The sequence below is a fragment of the Meriones unguiculatus genome, chromosome 7, assembly GCF_030254825.1.
Source record: "Meriones unguiculatus strain TT.TT164.6M chromosome 7, Bangor_MerUng_6.1, whole genome shotgun sequence".
Lineage (NCBI taxonomy): Eukaryota > Metazoa > Chordata > Mammalia > Rodentia > Muridae > Meriones > Meriones unguiculatus.
In genome coordinates this window covers 111638472-111653727 of record NC_083355.1, presented here as the reverse complement: position 1 = coordinate 111653727, position 15256 = coordinate 111638472, and the positions used below count along the sequence as shown (strand labels likewise).

General features: G+C 43.8%; 1 pseudogene; it reads left to right on the top strand.

Annotated features, from left to right (window-relative positions):
- LOC110550514 (CXXC motif containing zinc binding protein-like) overlaps positions 1-2138 on the top strand; it is a 197054-nt pseudogene extending 194916 nt beyond the window's left edge.
- Positions 2139-15256: the final 13118 nt, after the last annotated feature.

Here is a 15256-nt window from a genome sequence, read left to right as displayed (position 1 = left end):
CAGTTCCAGGGAGTCTGACACCCTCTCCTGATGTCTGCATGGAACAGGCATAGGATCCATCCCAGGAGTATAAAGGAATTCCAGGTTCAGTGAGAGACCCTGTGTAAGGTAACACAATTGACAGCTATCAAAGAAGGCAGTACTGCTCATCACAGGTTTACACACACACACACACACACACACACACACACACACACACATCTGTGTACCACACACTCATGTACATCCATTCATGTGAACATGTACATATGAGTAGGGTGAAGCTCCTGCTCTCTCCCTTTAGATCTACTGAATTAGGATCTTCCTTGCAAGACAAGTGTTTCCACAGATGGTTCTGAGGCCTGTTTCAGATTTGTCATCAGTGGTGAGTGACGTGCAAACCAGATCATTTGATCTCCCTTCAAAACTCTCATTGTAGCCCTAAGCCTCCAAGCTTACCTCATGGACCAGAGAACTGACACAGATGAGGATACTTGAGATACACAGATAGGATCTTCTCTCTCTGTTTTTGTGGTTGCTTTTCCTAATTCACAAAGAATATCCTAGCTTCTCGGTGTAGCAGGCTTGCCAGTGTTGATCTCATATAGACACAGCAGCTTTGGAATCATCCCGAAACCCCAGTTGCTCTCACACTGAGGCTGAGAAGCAAGGGGCTTGGAAATCAGAGGCCCACGTGTCATGTAGGGGGAAGGCTCTTCCACAGATCTACGTGATTGACTAACTCACCCATCTTCTCAGGCCAGATCTGTACTCAGGTGCTCGGCCTCTCCAGACATACTGTGACTTCAGGTTTGGTGCCCAGGCCTAGCTAGGCTTCTACGGACAACAGCTGAATCTTCCCAGAAGCCTAGGATCCTGAGGATGGCAGTGAGGCCAAGATGGCTTTCTTAAAGGTCAGTTTCTACCTCCAGTCCTTCAGGAGTGACTGATTGACTTTAGGCAGCACCGCCCAACCCATCTAAAACAGCACAGAAGTCCGTGACAAGAGTAAAGCCGATGGGGCCTTTGACTGCTTTCTTCCCCAGGATGCTTCTTAGGCCCTCAGAAAACTGACTTGTTTCCCTAGCTGCAGAATGGGTGAATAACGAGAAGCTGCCTTAAGATTTCAAGACCCAAACTATCCAGCCTCCTGCCTCTGCTTCATATGAGGGAGTCAGCCAGGACTCTCCTCACCTGTGGCCTCCAGGAATCTGTTCTGACTTAGTGTCTTCCCACACCCTAATCTGATGTTATTTCCACCGATCTTATTTCCAGGATAACACCTGTCTTCCAGGCTTTCCAGCTAGGCTCCATCCTCCTCCTTCTTTGATTGTTATGAGAACTAACAGAAATCTGGCTTAGATTTAATCCTTCTAAGTATTCAGACCTATTTCCTGGCCCACACTAAGCCCTGTAGCTCCAGACCCTTGCACTGGCCTCTTGAAGGTGTCTTAGCACATACACCCATGCCTTTTCCTAGGTGGGTGGAGGGGAGTCCACAACCAACCTTCAGCTAGGAATCAGAGTGAGACATCTACTTTGACAGAACTAAAAGTCAAAACAAGCTATCTTCACTCTTTCAAAAATTTTGTATTGCCAGTGACGTCAGAATATAGAACTACTAAATTACCTTTTAAATAGCAGTGGGATGGCAGGAAAGAAAGCGGTGGACAGAGCAACATTGCTAGGACCGGGCAGCTGTGTCACTCTGGCAGCTCAAAGTCACTCCAGAGAATGTCAGCAGTTCTCAGCAGTGGGTGAGGACTTCCAGTGGTACCTGAAGATGATATGCAGTAACTGTGGTGAGATTTCAGACAACTGGTGATATATCTGGCGGATGGAAGGCATGGCGCTGAAAGGAGGCCAAAAGTCCTGAAGTGCAAGCTGTGTGCACGGGAAAAACTCCATTGAAATTTTGAGCAACACCATCAAGTCTTCAAAATTGAGGAGAACTAGATGCTCAAGTCTGTAGTCAAATGTGAGTGTTGGGGTCTTGGACCAGTTGACATCCTGCAGCTGGGTTTGCTGTGGGAGGTGTAGAGTCAGGGGCAGTCTCCACTGGCAGTAATCTGCAGGAAAAGGAATGGACAGACTATGATGAAAAAGTTGAGGAATCTGTGGGGCTCCTCTGGGTCACCCATCAGTTTGTGACATGCTGAACTGTCTTCCTGAAAACTTGCTTGGAAGAACTGAAAGGAGACAGAGGGCCCTGGACAGCAACCTCCATGGAGGTTTCTCATCTCTGATCTCGTAGCCTCCTCTTAGTCTGCTTGTTGGGGTTTGTCACAGTTCTAAATCTCATCAATAAAGCCCCTGTGGATGCCACAAACACAAAATAGTAAAACAAAATAACAGTGGGGCTCCATGACAGCTCAGTTGATAAAGGGCTCTCATTTTAAGCATGGACACTGCGGTTTGATTATTAAGAATCCATGTTTTAATTCTTTACAGACCTTGAAAGAAAAATTCTCACCTTCATATGGAACAACAAGAAACCCAGAACTGCTAAAACAATTCTCTACAGTAAAAGATCTTCAGGAGGTATCTCCATCCCTGATCTCAAACTGTACTATAGAGCAACAATACTAAAAACTGCATGGTACTGGCATAGAAGCAGACTGGTGGATCAATGGAATTTAATAGAAGACCCTGACATAAATCCACACACTTATGGACACCTGATTTTTGACAAAGATGCCAAATCCATTCAATGGAAAAAAAGACAGCATCTTCAACAAAGGGTGCTGGTCTAACTGGATGTCTACGTGTAGAAAAATGCAAATAGATCCATACTTATCACCCTGCACAAAACTAAAGTCCACGTGGATCAAAGACCTCAACATAAAACCAGACACACTAAACCTGTTAGAAGAAAAAGTGGGGAAGAGCCTTGAACTCATTGGCACAGGAGACAACTTCCTGAACAGAACACCAACAGCACAGGCTCTAAGAGCAACAATCAATAAATGGGACCTCATGAAACTGAAAAGCTTCAGTAAAGCAAAGGACATTGTCCTCGGAACAAAACAACAGCCTACAGATTGGGAAAGGATCTTCAGCAACCCTATATCTGACAGAGGACTAATATCCAGTATATATAAAAAACTCAAGAAGTTAAACAGCAAAAAATCAAGTAATCTAATTAAAGAATGGAGAACAGAGCTAAACAGAGACTTCTCAATAGAGGAATATCGAATATTAGAGAAACACTTAAATAAATTCTCATCCTCATTAGCCATCAGGAAAATGCAAATCAAAACGACCCTAAGATTTCACCTTACACCCATCAGAATGGCTAAGATCAAAAACTCAAGAGACAACACATGCTGGAGAGGTTGTGGAGAAAGGGGAATGCTCCTCCACTGCTGGTGGGAATGTAAACTTGTACAACCACTCTGGAAAGCAATCTGGAGCTTTCTCAGACAACTAGAAATAGCGCTTCCTCAAGATCCAGCCATATCACTCCTAGGCATATACCCAAAAGATTCTCAAGTACACAATAAGGACATTTGCTCAACCATGTTTGTAGCAGCCTTATGTATAATAGCCAGAAGCTGAAAACAGCCCAGATGACCCTCAGTGGAGGAATGGATGCACAAATTGTGGTATATCTACACAATGGAATATTACTCAGCAGTGAAAAACAAAGAAATCATGAAATTTGCAGGTAAATGGTGGAATCTGGAAAAGATCATCCTGAGTGAGCTATCCCAAAAGCAGGAAGATGCACACGGTATATACTCACTCATATAGACATATAATATAGGATAAACCTACTAAAATCTGTACACCTAAATAAACTAATCAAGAGGGAGGACTCTTGCTAAAATGCTCAATTCCTATCCAGAAAGGCAAAGAGGCTGGACATCAGAAGAAGGAGAAAAGAGGGAACAAGTCAGGAGCCTGACACAGAGGACCTCTGAAAGGCTCTGCCCTGCATCAATGCAGATGCTGAGACTTATGGGCAACCTTTGGGCAGAGTGCAGGGAATCTTATGAAAGAAGTAGGAAACAGTAAGATCTGGAGAGGACAGGAACTCCACAAAGAGCAACAGAACCAAAAAGTGTGAGCACAAGGGTCTTTCCTGAGACTGATACTCCAACCAAGGACTATGCATGGAGATAACCTTAGACCCCTGCACAGATGTAGCCCATGGCAGTTCAGTATCCAAGTGGGTTCCACTCTAATAGGAACAGGGACTGTCTCTGACATGAACTGATTGGCCTGCTCTTTAATTACCTCCCCCCAAGGGGGACTCGACATTACTAGGCCACAGAGGAAGACACTGCAGCCACTCCTGATGAGACCTAATTGACTAGGTCTCAGAAGGAAGGAAAAGAAGACCTCCCCTATCAGTGGACTTGGGGAGGGGCATGCATGCAGAGGGTGGAGGAAGGGGGGAATTGGGATGGGAGGAGGGAGGGAAGCACGGGGGGGCTACAAAGTGAATAAACTGTAGTTAATAAAGAATAAATAATAAAATAAGAAAGAATCCGTGTTTTAAATATTCCAGGTGCTGATGTGTATATTTCAATTCCAGCACTGGGAAAGTAGCAACAGAAGTCTTCTGGGGCCTTCTGGACAGCCTACCTTACTTGGTGTATTCCAGACCAATAAGAAACTTGTCTAAAAAAAATTAAATTAAATTAAAGGTGGACAGCATCTGAAGAATGACAGCTAAAGTTTCCCTCTAATGTCCACATTGCGAACATACACAGACACACACAGAGAGCAATAATGAGTTACTCCTTCTCAGTGTCTTTGGGCCAGAAGTCTATGAGGTAGGCTGCACAGCTCTGGCTTAGTGGGGAGGCTACAAGGGACTCACTGGGCTACAGTGTCTGCTTTTGGAGACTCCCTTATGTGGCTAGCAGGTGGGTTTGAATTGATTTAGAGCTTTTTTTTTTTTAATGTACTACCTATGACATGGCTCAAACTTAAGCTTGAAAGGAAAAAAAAACATTATTCAACTAAACTTCCAGTTTAATTATCTATCCATATTTTCATTTGATGCATATGTCTGTTATGACATGACAGAGCATGCCCCAGAATGAGCTTCCCCAGAGACCGTGAAAGAAAGTTAAGACTTTCGTAACGGAGTCTTGAAAGGCACCAGCCATGTATTCTCCTCACTCAGTGCACTCTGGAGTCAATGGAGAAATAAATCAACGTAAAATTGCAAATATTGTGAAGGGCTACTCATCGGGGCTTGCTCACTCCACTCTCTGACTTACATCTACATGGTAATTATGTCAGGTACTGAGATAAGGTGATCTGGTAGCATGGTCATGGAAATGTGCTTATTTGAATGCTAATACTTAATTAAACAGATATCAACACGTTGCAAGTCTTAGAACCCTGGCTATGTCCATTGCAGTATATGATCTATGTGAGCTTAGTCCAAAGATGGAGAGGTGAATCAAGGAATAGGAGTGACTGCTGCTCTTGCAGTGGTCCTGGGGTCATCTCTCAGAAAATGCATGATAGTTCACAATTACCCTGAACTCCAGTTCCAGGGGACATGACATACCTTCTGTTCTATCCTTCGCAGGCACCAGGCATGCCCATGGTACACATACATGCATGCAGGCAAAACACTTAGGCTGAGAAAACAAAATAAATAAATCTTCTAAAAAAGATCTATCCAAAACCTTAATTTTATGTTTATAGATTAATGCTTCAATTTAAGCCTTAATTTATTAACTCAGTATGTCTTGAACCACAATTCAATCCTATGGGAAGTTCATTTTAAAAGAGTTTCTACATATAAAAAATCAAATTACCTTGACTAGGCATGTATAAAGAAGGTTTATAGAAACCCACTAGTTTGTAAGTTAATTTTAAAAATATAATATTAAAAAAAGGAATTTGCTCAGAGGTATACTGTGTGGGCAAACAATACTTCTTCTAGAAGACATGAGTTTTCAAATGAAAATCTCAGTGTTGTGCACAGCCTATCAGTTGGAGGCTGTAGAGATGCCCAGAACAACAGAGGTCATTGCTTTCTGTTGCCCATGGTGACTAGATGATAAGATCTTATTGCTGAAGATACCTACCAGTTTTGTTAAGGGATAAAGAGAGGTCAACATCAGTCACAAACTGCCCAGGGCCCTCTTCCTGTCAACTAACCTTAATAATGCTAGAGGGTGCTGTGCAGGCCAAGAGGAAGAGGAAGGCCAAGTTCTTACCCAGCTCTGTGATGCAGCACAGACATTCCAGGCAAGTTGTGCCCTCTGGTGCGCTAGTGTCGTGATGGCTCCTGGGGTATCCAGCTGCTTTCTGATTTGATCCGAGGACCACACTCCACAGGAGACTCCACGCTCACATCGAAAGCCTTGTCAAAGGCGCGTCAGTGGGGAAGTCATAGACCCTGGAAGGAAATCTATTTGTGTTGTTTTGCCAGATGGTCACGATGTCAAACTGAATTGTAAATATTTACGCTTACACCTGTAGATTTGTGCTGCTCTCAGCTTTGGTCAGAGGAGCGAGTAGTGGTTGATGCGGAGAACTACAGTGGGTCAAAGTGCAGGGAATACATAAGCATGGGCGCTCATGATGGATGGATCATCAGCGCCAACCTTCCCCCATACAGTACGTTAGGGAACATCTTAGAAAGGGAGTAGAGAGAACTTCCAGTCTGTAGGATGGGAAGGAGAGCTGGGAAATGCTGTCCTTCAGATGTGGCATACAGCTGCAGTTTCCTACACAAAACCTGCTCAAGATCAAACCAGTCAAAATTCCAGCAAGGAAGGGGGAGAGGATCCTGAGGACCCACCGCTAACTAAGGATCTGTTGGCAGTTGACATTTGCCAAAAGCATGTCACTATCTTTTTTCTTTGAGGATGTAGTACTAGAAGGTTGCCTATGCCCCAATGGGTGGGCCCCTACCCATGTACATATGCTCAACACTAATTGGATTTGGAAGAGGCTAATGATAATTTTTAAAGGAGAACATGAACCTGGATGGGACATGGGAGCACAGAGGGCTTGAAAGAAAGCGGTGGATGGATGATCAAAATGCATTAGACATTGGTATAAAAGAATAAATAAAAAAATATTACTTGAAAAAAATGGAGAACTCAGGTTATTAGCCAACACAGCAGAGTGTACCCAGACACGGGGGTATTACAAAAACTAAACCATCTGGGTGCCACGTACTCCCCGTGATTCCAGCACTTAGAAGGTGGGGGCAGGAATAAGAGCTCAGGGGCATGTATAATTGCATGCATGCGTGCGTATGTACCTAAGTCACTTACAACCTTTGTATTGACGTGCCAGCCGTAAGGCAGAGGTGTGTATCCTTTCAAAGAGGATAATTAGGACAGGTGAGGCTCACTGTGGCCACAGACAGACCCATCTCAAGGGTCCTAAATCTCGCTTTTATTTTGCTTCATAAAAACATGAGATTCATGTGTTTTAAATTGTTATCTTCGGCTAAGACTGGTGCTGTGACCTTCATCACAAAAGACACTATGAAGTCACTCTTTCCCTCTCCAAAAAGGGGAGAGAAAAGAGGCACAAAAATGTCAGGGTTTTTGACTTGATAAAATATTCTATCTAAATGTAGATTCCTGGCAAAAAGGTGCAGGAATTTTGTGTCCACCATGCAAATATGGTCAGCAGGAGAGGACTCAGGAGAAACTACTACAGGAGAAAAGAGCATGTCTGCTGTCCTAGGAAGTGACCAATGGCCTGGGGTCCCTAGCCTGGTCGGAGACTGGGCATCCCTGACCCTGTGCTGTTCTGAAGATGTGCCCTCCACCTGGCCTTGGTCACCACAAACTCTTTTCCTACCCCCAGAGGAAAATCCAGCCTCTTTTTTACCTGAAAATAAATTAGACTGGGAAGATATTTACTAGGAAAAAAAAGAGAGAGTAAAAAAAACTTTGCATTTCATTTCCCCATATAGACAGGAAGTGACTATGGATGGACTCAGACCACCTCCACTCCAGGGTCCAGCCTGCTTTGTTCCCATGAAACCATGGAGTTGAATAAGACATTCAAAATGATAATCATATAAATAACTGTTGGGATATGGGATGGGGAATATGGGAAGAGTCGGTATAAGGGGCGGAGAGGTGGGCAGGCTATTAGCAAGACAGGTTGGGCGCACAGAGATGTTTGCCCTGCATCCAGACTTCAGCATCAGTACTTTTGCTAATGAGACAAGGTCGAAGCAAAGTGAATAAACTGGATTTTTTTTTGAAAAAGCTTTCTGACTGCTTATTTATATGATGCTTCAACTTCAAGGTGTTGAAGCTTGGGGAGTGACTGGCATTCAAGATTGTGCCTGGGGCCATCCGTTGAAGAGAGAAGAGATGTGGCAAGGCATGGACAGCTCTGAGAGAGAGAAAGAGAATGAGAGACAGACAGACAGAGAGAGAGAAAGAAAGAGAGAGAGAGAGAGAGAGAGAGAGCTGAGGACTTACTGTTTTCTGTTTTTTGTTTTTTTAAATTGCCAGTATACAGAGAATGCAGCCTCAATGTTTATAGTGAGTCTCAACTTGGCCAAGCATGGGTGTCTTCTGAAGACTTTTACCATTGACACACAAGGACATCCAATGGCAGAAAAAAGAAATAAAGAAAGAAAAAAAAAAGAAGACAGAATGAAAGGGAAAGAAAAGGAAAGAAAGAAAGAGAGAGAGAGAGAGAGAGAGAGAGAGCCAGAGGAAAGCAAGCAGAACATTTGACATGGGAACCAGACTATATTTTTAAAACACCTAAATTTATTTTCTGTGCCACAAAGGAAGAAGGATAGACCTAGAACATCCTCGATCTCAAACAGGCCTTAGAACGACTTGGGCAGTTGTCAACAAGCATTAGTTCAGGATCCTCAGTGGTACTCAGAAATGTGCTTGCACCCAGTCAGCTCAGCAAGCATGACAGAGACGGTGCCTGCTCTTCATGCCAGGGTTTCTGGTGATAATTGTTTTTCTCCTTTCTGTGACCAACTTCCTAATAAGAAACAGCTTTGGAAGCCTTTATTTTGGCTTAAGTCTTGATGGTACAGTCTTCCATGGCCTTATTTTGGTAGGAGTGTAACATGGGTAGTCTTACTAGATCCACAGGAAGGAAGCAAAGAGAGAGAAATGAATGGTCCTCTTCCAATAGTTTTCTCGTTTGTTTTTTTGTTTTTTGTTTTTTGTTTTTGTTTTTATTTTGTTGTTGTTTTTGTTTTTGAGTCTGAGACCCCAACCCATGAGATGATGCCACTCTTATTTAGGGCAGGTCTTCCCATCCCAGTCAAATTTCTCAGGAAAAAACCTCATGATCTGCCCAGAGGTGTGTTTCCTACCCTAATCAAAACCCAGTGGAGCTGGCAGTGAAGATAAACCGCCGCAATTGGCATGTGTAACTTTGTGATGAAAGGTGAATCATAGAAGATAAAGCGTTGATAGGGAATTGGGAGGGGTGTTGTGAAGTTACAGGCTTCGAGATGTGGGGAAGGCTCGGGCTTCCTCTGAGCTCTTCACACAAGTAGCTACAGATGCCTGTAGAATTCTGTCAGTTAGAAAGAGTCACTTGGTAGGGCCATGCTCCCTGGACTCAATCTATCTCCAGTAAAACTGGGTATCCACTTATATCAGCATTAAGTCAGCTAACCTTCATGAGAAGCGACACTAAAAAAGCTGAGGTGCCTGGTGATGTTTTTGTAAAGATGAAAGAGGTACAAAAATGGTAACAGACATGATGAAATTGGTTGCGACTTCTCCAATGATATGTTCTCTTTCAAGTCCACCTAGCATCTGAAAAACAGGCTTTTGAGGCACAGTACACGGATGTGTGCGCATGAAAATACATGTATGTTCGTGTTCATTTGCATCCACATGTGTCTGCCCACAAATGGGAGAGTGGAGGTGTGCTATGCTGGCAGAAGCCAGAGATCAATGTGAGACGTCTTCTTCGATCACTCGCCACTTATTTTTTGAAACAGGGTCTTTCACAGAATCTGGAGCTCACTCACTGGTTTGGCTAGATTGGATGGCAAGCAAGCCCTAGATAATCTCCTGGCTTCACTTTCATGGGGCTGGGATTAACAGATTAACAGTGGGATTAATTACAGTGTGACCCACTGTAGTTGGCTTTTATGTGTAGGTTCTATGAGTCAAACTCAGATACTCCTGATGGAAAGGAAAAACATTTTTTGCTGACTGAGAGCTATCTCCCAGCCTCAAGAGTACTTAATCTTGGAGGCATAGATGTGTCTATAGCCATAACCTCTCTCTCTCTTTGTCTCCTCCATTCTCTCTCACCCTGTACATCTGCTGTTCTGTTCACCCATGTGAACATCACATCACGGAGAAGCCTTGCGCTGCATAGTGGAGAATGCTTTCTATGCTCTCTGTTCACAGCTCTGTGGACAACTAGTCTCCCTCAGGTTGGGTCCATCTCTAAGATGAGAAGCAGAGGAGAGGAAAGTTCTGCATATGAGGCTTTTCATGGAGTCCAGATGAGAAGACAGGCTGAGCCACAGCCAGGCCAGATAGGTCCACGCCACACCTCATCTTCAGCAAGAAGCAACTTGGGAAAGAGAAAGATTAACCACGTAATTTGGTCCAAGCCATGTCTTATCACTGATGGTGCCCCGGGCACCGCTGGGCTCAGGCCTGACTAATGGGACTGAGCTGCCCTGCCCACTTCCCATGGACCTGGGACTCTCTGCAAAGTTTCCTGCCTAAAAATGACTAAGCCAGCCAGCACTCCCTATCTGATTGGATGTCTGCTCTGGGCAGAACAGCTGCACTTGTGAGAGAAAACATAATGTCCAGGAGCAAATCTAGCAGGCTGATGCAAGCCTTTCAAATTACCCACACTGCTATGGATGCAAATAATAACGCACTGAGCCAGCTATCAAGAAGACATCCTGTTACCCATCCCCTTTAGGAAGAGGAAGGATACTCATCTGCCTGATCACTGGTATCTAGAACCTGGGGTTCCTCAGCTAGTCTAGAAGACTCATGACAGAGGACTTCTTGCTCCAGGTCCAACACCTTTGGTATTATCAATAAATCTGCATAAGAAATCATTGCTTAGGCTTTCAAGTGGAAATTCTAGAACATTCAAGTTCCAAGAAGGCCTTTTCTGCCACCACTGATGTATAAGGATGTCAAGTACTTCAACGGTCAGTGTTCCTGGGTTAAGGTATCTGAGCTCTAACTTAAGTCAAGTGCCAATGACTTGGCAAAATAGAAAGAGTACAAATTATCATTGCTAATGTACATGTCAATTGCATTTCAAAATAATGTTTGGAATATAATGAGCTAAGTAAAATATACTTATTAAAATTAATAAAATTTACATCTTTATCTTTTTTCAGTTTCTTATATCACAAGAAATCCATGTGGTTCATGCTATATAATCTACCAGACAGCATCCTTTTAGACAGAATAAATTAGCTCAGCCTTGCCACCCAAGCTAGAAAAGAGTCCCCTGTTTGTTTCTTTGTTTGTTAAATGATACCCTTTGCTGTACTAGCTGAGGTATTTTTGCTGCTCCCTCTAGGATAATGTTGTAACCCCAGTCCCTTCTCCCCTACAGTTTTGTCTCTGCATCCTTGTCTGAAATCTCCTCTACAGACATAAGCAGACCTTGGCCAGCTCTTCCCAGGGTCCCAGACTGCCCTCTCCGCACACTTCCTTCAGAAGGACCCCACTCCCTCCTGCCTTTCTGCTGTTCCTTATGATTAAAAACAGTGCTCCACCTTTCACCCAGGCCTTGGAAATGTGGCTGTTTTCAGAACTCCTCAGTGCAAGGCTTCCAACTGAAGCCACCTCCCCACCCCCACCTTGTGTCAGGATCACAGCTCAGAGCTGTGTCACAGAACTTACTGACGTGACTCCTACATGTCTGTTCAGGGAATTGCAGTATCTGGTGTGGGAGAGCAGGAAATTATTATTATTATTATTATCATTATTATTATCATCATCATCATCAGTTTATTTATATCTTAAGGGTTCCCCTTCCCTTCTCCCTTTACTCCCAGAAAAGAGGAGCCCCTACCCCTATATCAACTGGATTCCCCAGTACGGCAAGTCACATCAGGACTGAGCATATCCTAATCCCCTGAGGCCAGGCAAGGCAGCTCTGCCAAGGGGAAGTGAGCCAAAATCAGGCAATAGAGTCCATGTTAGAAACAGTGTTTCCTCCACTCACCAGGCTATCCACATGAAGACCAAGCTCCCACATATGTGCACGGGGCTTAGGTTCAGACCATGCATGTTCCTTACTTGATACCTTAGTATCTGAAAGCCCCCATGGGACTGGGTTAGTTTTCACTGTTGGTCTTCTTATGAGAGGTTCCTGTTCCCTCCAGGTCCTTCCAACTTTCCCTTAACACTTCCACAGGACCCCATGCTTGTCTGCAAGTCCCAGTATCTGTCTTGATCCCCTGCTGGTTGGAACCTCCCAGAGGACAGTCAGGTTAGGCTCCTGTCTGAAAGCACAGCAGAGCATCATTAATAGTGTCAGGGGCTGACTCTCTACGGAGGGGTGGGTCTCAGGTTGAGCCAGTTATTGGTTGGACTTTCCCTCAATCTTTGTTCCCTCTTTAATTCTGCATTTCTTATAGGCAGAGTAATTTTTTAATCAAAGGTTTTGTTGGTGGTTGTTGTTCCCCTCCTTCCACTAATCCTGCCTGGCGAGGGGGTGGTCACGTCAGTCTTCACGCCCCATCCCTGTTAGGAGTCTCAGCTAGAGTCACACCCATATCCTCCCAGGAGCTTACCCTGTCAAAGGCCTCCAGCTTAACAAAGAGATGTCATTTTTTTCTTCTTGTTCCCAGCCCTCTCACCTCCCAACCCCACTCTCCCCAAACCTGGTCCCCACTTTTGTTTCCCCTCCCCCTTGCATCTCCGGCCCAGTTGCCTCTCTTCATCCACTTCTGCTTTCTATCCTATTTCTCATTCTGAGTGAGACTCTTGGACCCTCCTTTAGGCCCTCCTTGTTACTTAGCTTCTTTGGGTCTGTGGACTGTAGCATGGTTATCCTGTACTCTATGGCTAATATCTGCTTATATATATATATATATGAGTACATACCATGTGAGTCTTTCTGGGTCTAGGTTACCTCACTTAGGATGATCTTTCCTAGTTCTATCCATTTGCCTGCAACTGTCGTGATTTCTTTGTTTTTAATAGCTGAGTAGTATTCCATTGTGTAAATGTACCATGATTTCTGTATCCATTCTTCAGCTGAGGGACATCTAGGTTGTTTCGAGTTTCTGGCTATTATGAATAAAGCCACTATGAACATAATTGAGCAAATGTCTTCCTTGTATGGTAGACCATAATTTGGCTATGTTCCCAAGAGTGGTATATCTGGGTCTTGAGGTAGAACTATTTGCAAATTTTTGAGAAAGCACCAGATTTATTTCCAAAGTGGTTATACGAGTTTGTACTTCCACTAGCAATGGAAGAGTGTTCCTTGCCAGCTTGGGTTGTCACTTGAGTATTTGATCTTAACCATTCTGGAGGTATCAACATCACTGATTTCAAGCTACACTACAGAGAAATCATACTAAAAACTGCATGGTATTGGCATAGAAACAGACTGGTGATCAATGGAACCAAGCTGAAGACCAAGAAATAAACCCACACTTCTATGGGCTCTTGATTTTCAGCAAAGAAGCCAAAATCATACAATGGAAAAAAGAAAGCATCTTCAATGAATGGTGCTTGTCTAACTGGATGTCTGCACACAGAAAAATGCAAATAGACTTGTATTTATCACCCTGCATAAAACTCAAGTCAAAGTCTATCAAAGACCTTGATATAAATCCAGAGACTCTAAATCTATTAGAAGACAAAGTGGGGAAAAGTATGAGACTCATTGGCATAAGAAACAACTTTTTGAACAGAACACCAACAGCACAGGCTTTGAGACAAAAAATAAATAAATAATTAATTAATAAACTGAGAAGCTTCTGTAAGTCAAAGGACACTGTCAATAAAACAAAGGGTCACCCTACAGATTGGCAAAAGATCTTCACCAACCCTACATCAGATAGAGAGTTAATATTTAAAATGTACAAAGAAGTTAAAAAAACAAACATCAACAAATCAAATAATACAATTAAAAAATAGGGAATAAAGCTAAACAAAGAATTCACAACAGAGGAATCTCAAATGGCCGAGAATCACTTAAAGATATGCTCAATGTCTTTCACCATTGGAGAAATGCAAATCAAAATGACCCTAAGATTCTATCTTACACCAGCCAGGAAATTAGTCTCACAGGCTGAATGTAAGTCTTTCTACCCAGGGACCCAGAGAGCCAAAGGATGTGAGTGTAGAAGAGAAGAGGAGTCCCTAAACCATTGCATGGAGTTGGCACCCTACTATCCATATGGAAGACAACAAAGCAGCCTTGGCAGCCAAGCAGAGACAGGGCTTCTGAGCCTGGAATTAATTCTCCTCCTGCTTGATTCCTGTATCTCCCGAAAAGCTCTACAAACATCCTGTAGTATCGCTCCATACTCCATCAGCCCAGATCATCAGCACATGCTGGTACCTACCCATCCCCAGCACCCTTGCATTCTGATTGGTTTCATTTGGTCAACTGTTGTCTCTTTTCTTTCCCAAGGTCATTTCTCTTTTTCCGGATGGCCTCCTGGTCAACCTGGCTGGCTGGCCACAGCAACCATGTGCTGATCCTCTCCACACGAGGGACAAAGATTTTTTATTGAAATATAAATGGGATCACAACACTGCTCTCTTAACATACTCCCTGTCCCAGCATGAACCATCTCTTCTTTACGAGAGCACGGAGGCCCAGATTCTCACCCAGTCATGCCTGCCTCTCGTGTGCTGGGTCCTTCTCTGGTCTCTGAGCACCACCATCTAATTCCCAGGTTTGTCTTCTGGGCTGGGGATCCTCTTTCAACACCCTGTGCACTGCAGTACCTCATGTCACATAGGTCTAGCTCAGGTGGCTCCTCTTCAAGGAGGTCACACAGGAGCATAGAACTAGGACTCACATCTTGGTCTTCTCTGTCCTGCCCCTGTCAGGCTTCTTTGCTCAGTCTTTGTCATTGCTGTTTTCTTCTTCGAATGTCCTTCCTCCCAGGTAAAATCGTTGCTTTTAGAGCAGTGGTTCTCAACCTTTCTAGTGCTGTGACCTTTTACTAAAGTTCTTCACGCTGGGGTGACCCCAATCATAAAATTATTCTTGTTGCTACCTCATAGCTGTAAGTTTGCTGCTGTTACAAACTGTAATGTAAATATCCAATTTGCAGGATGGTCTCACGCAATCCCTGAAAAAGGGTTGGGTTGTTCAACCC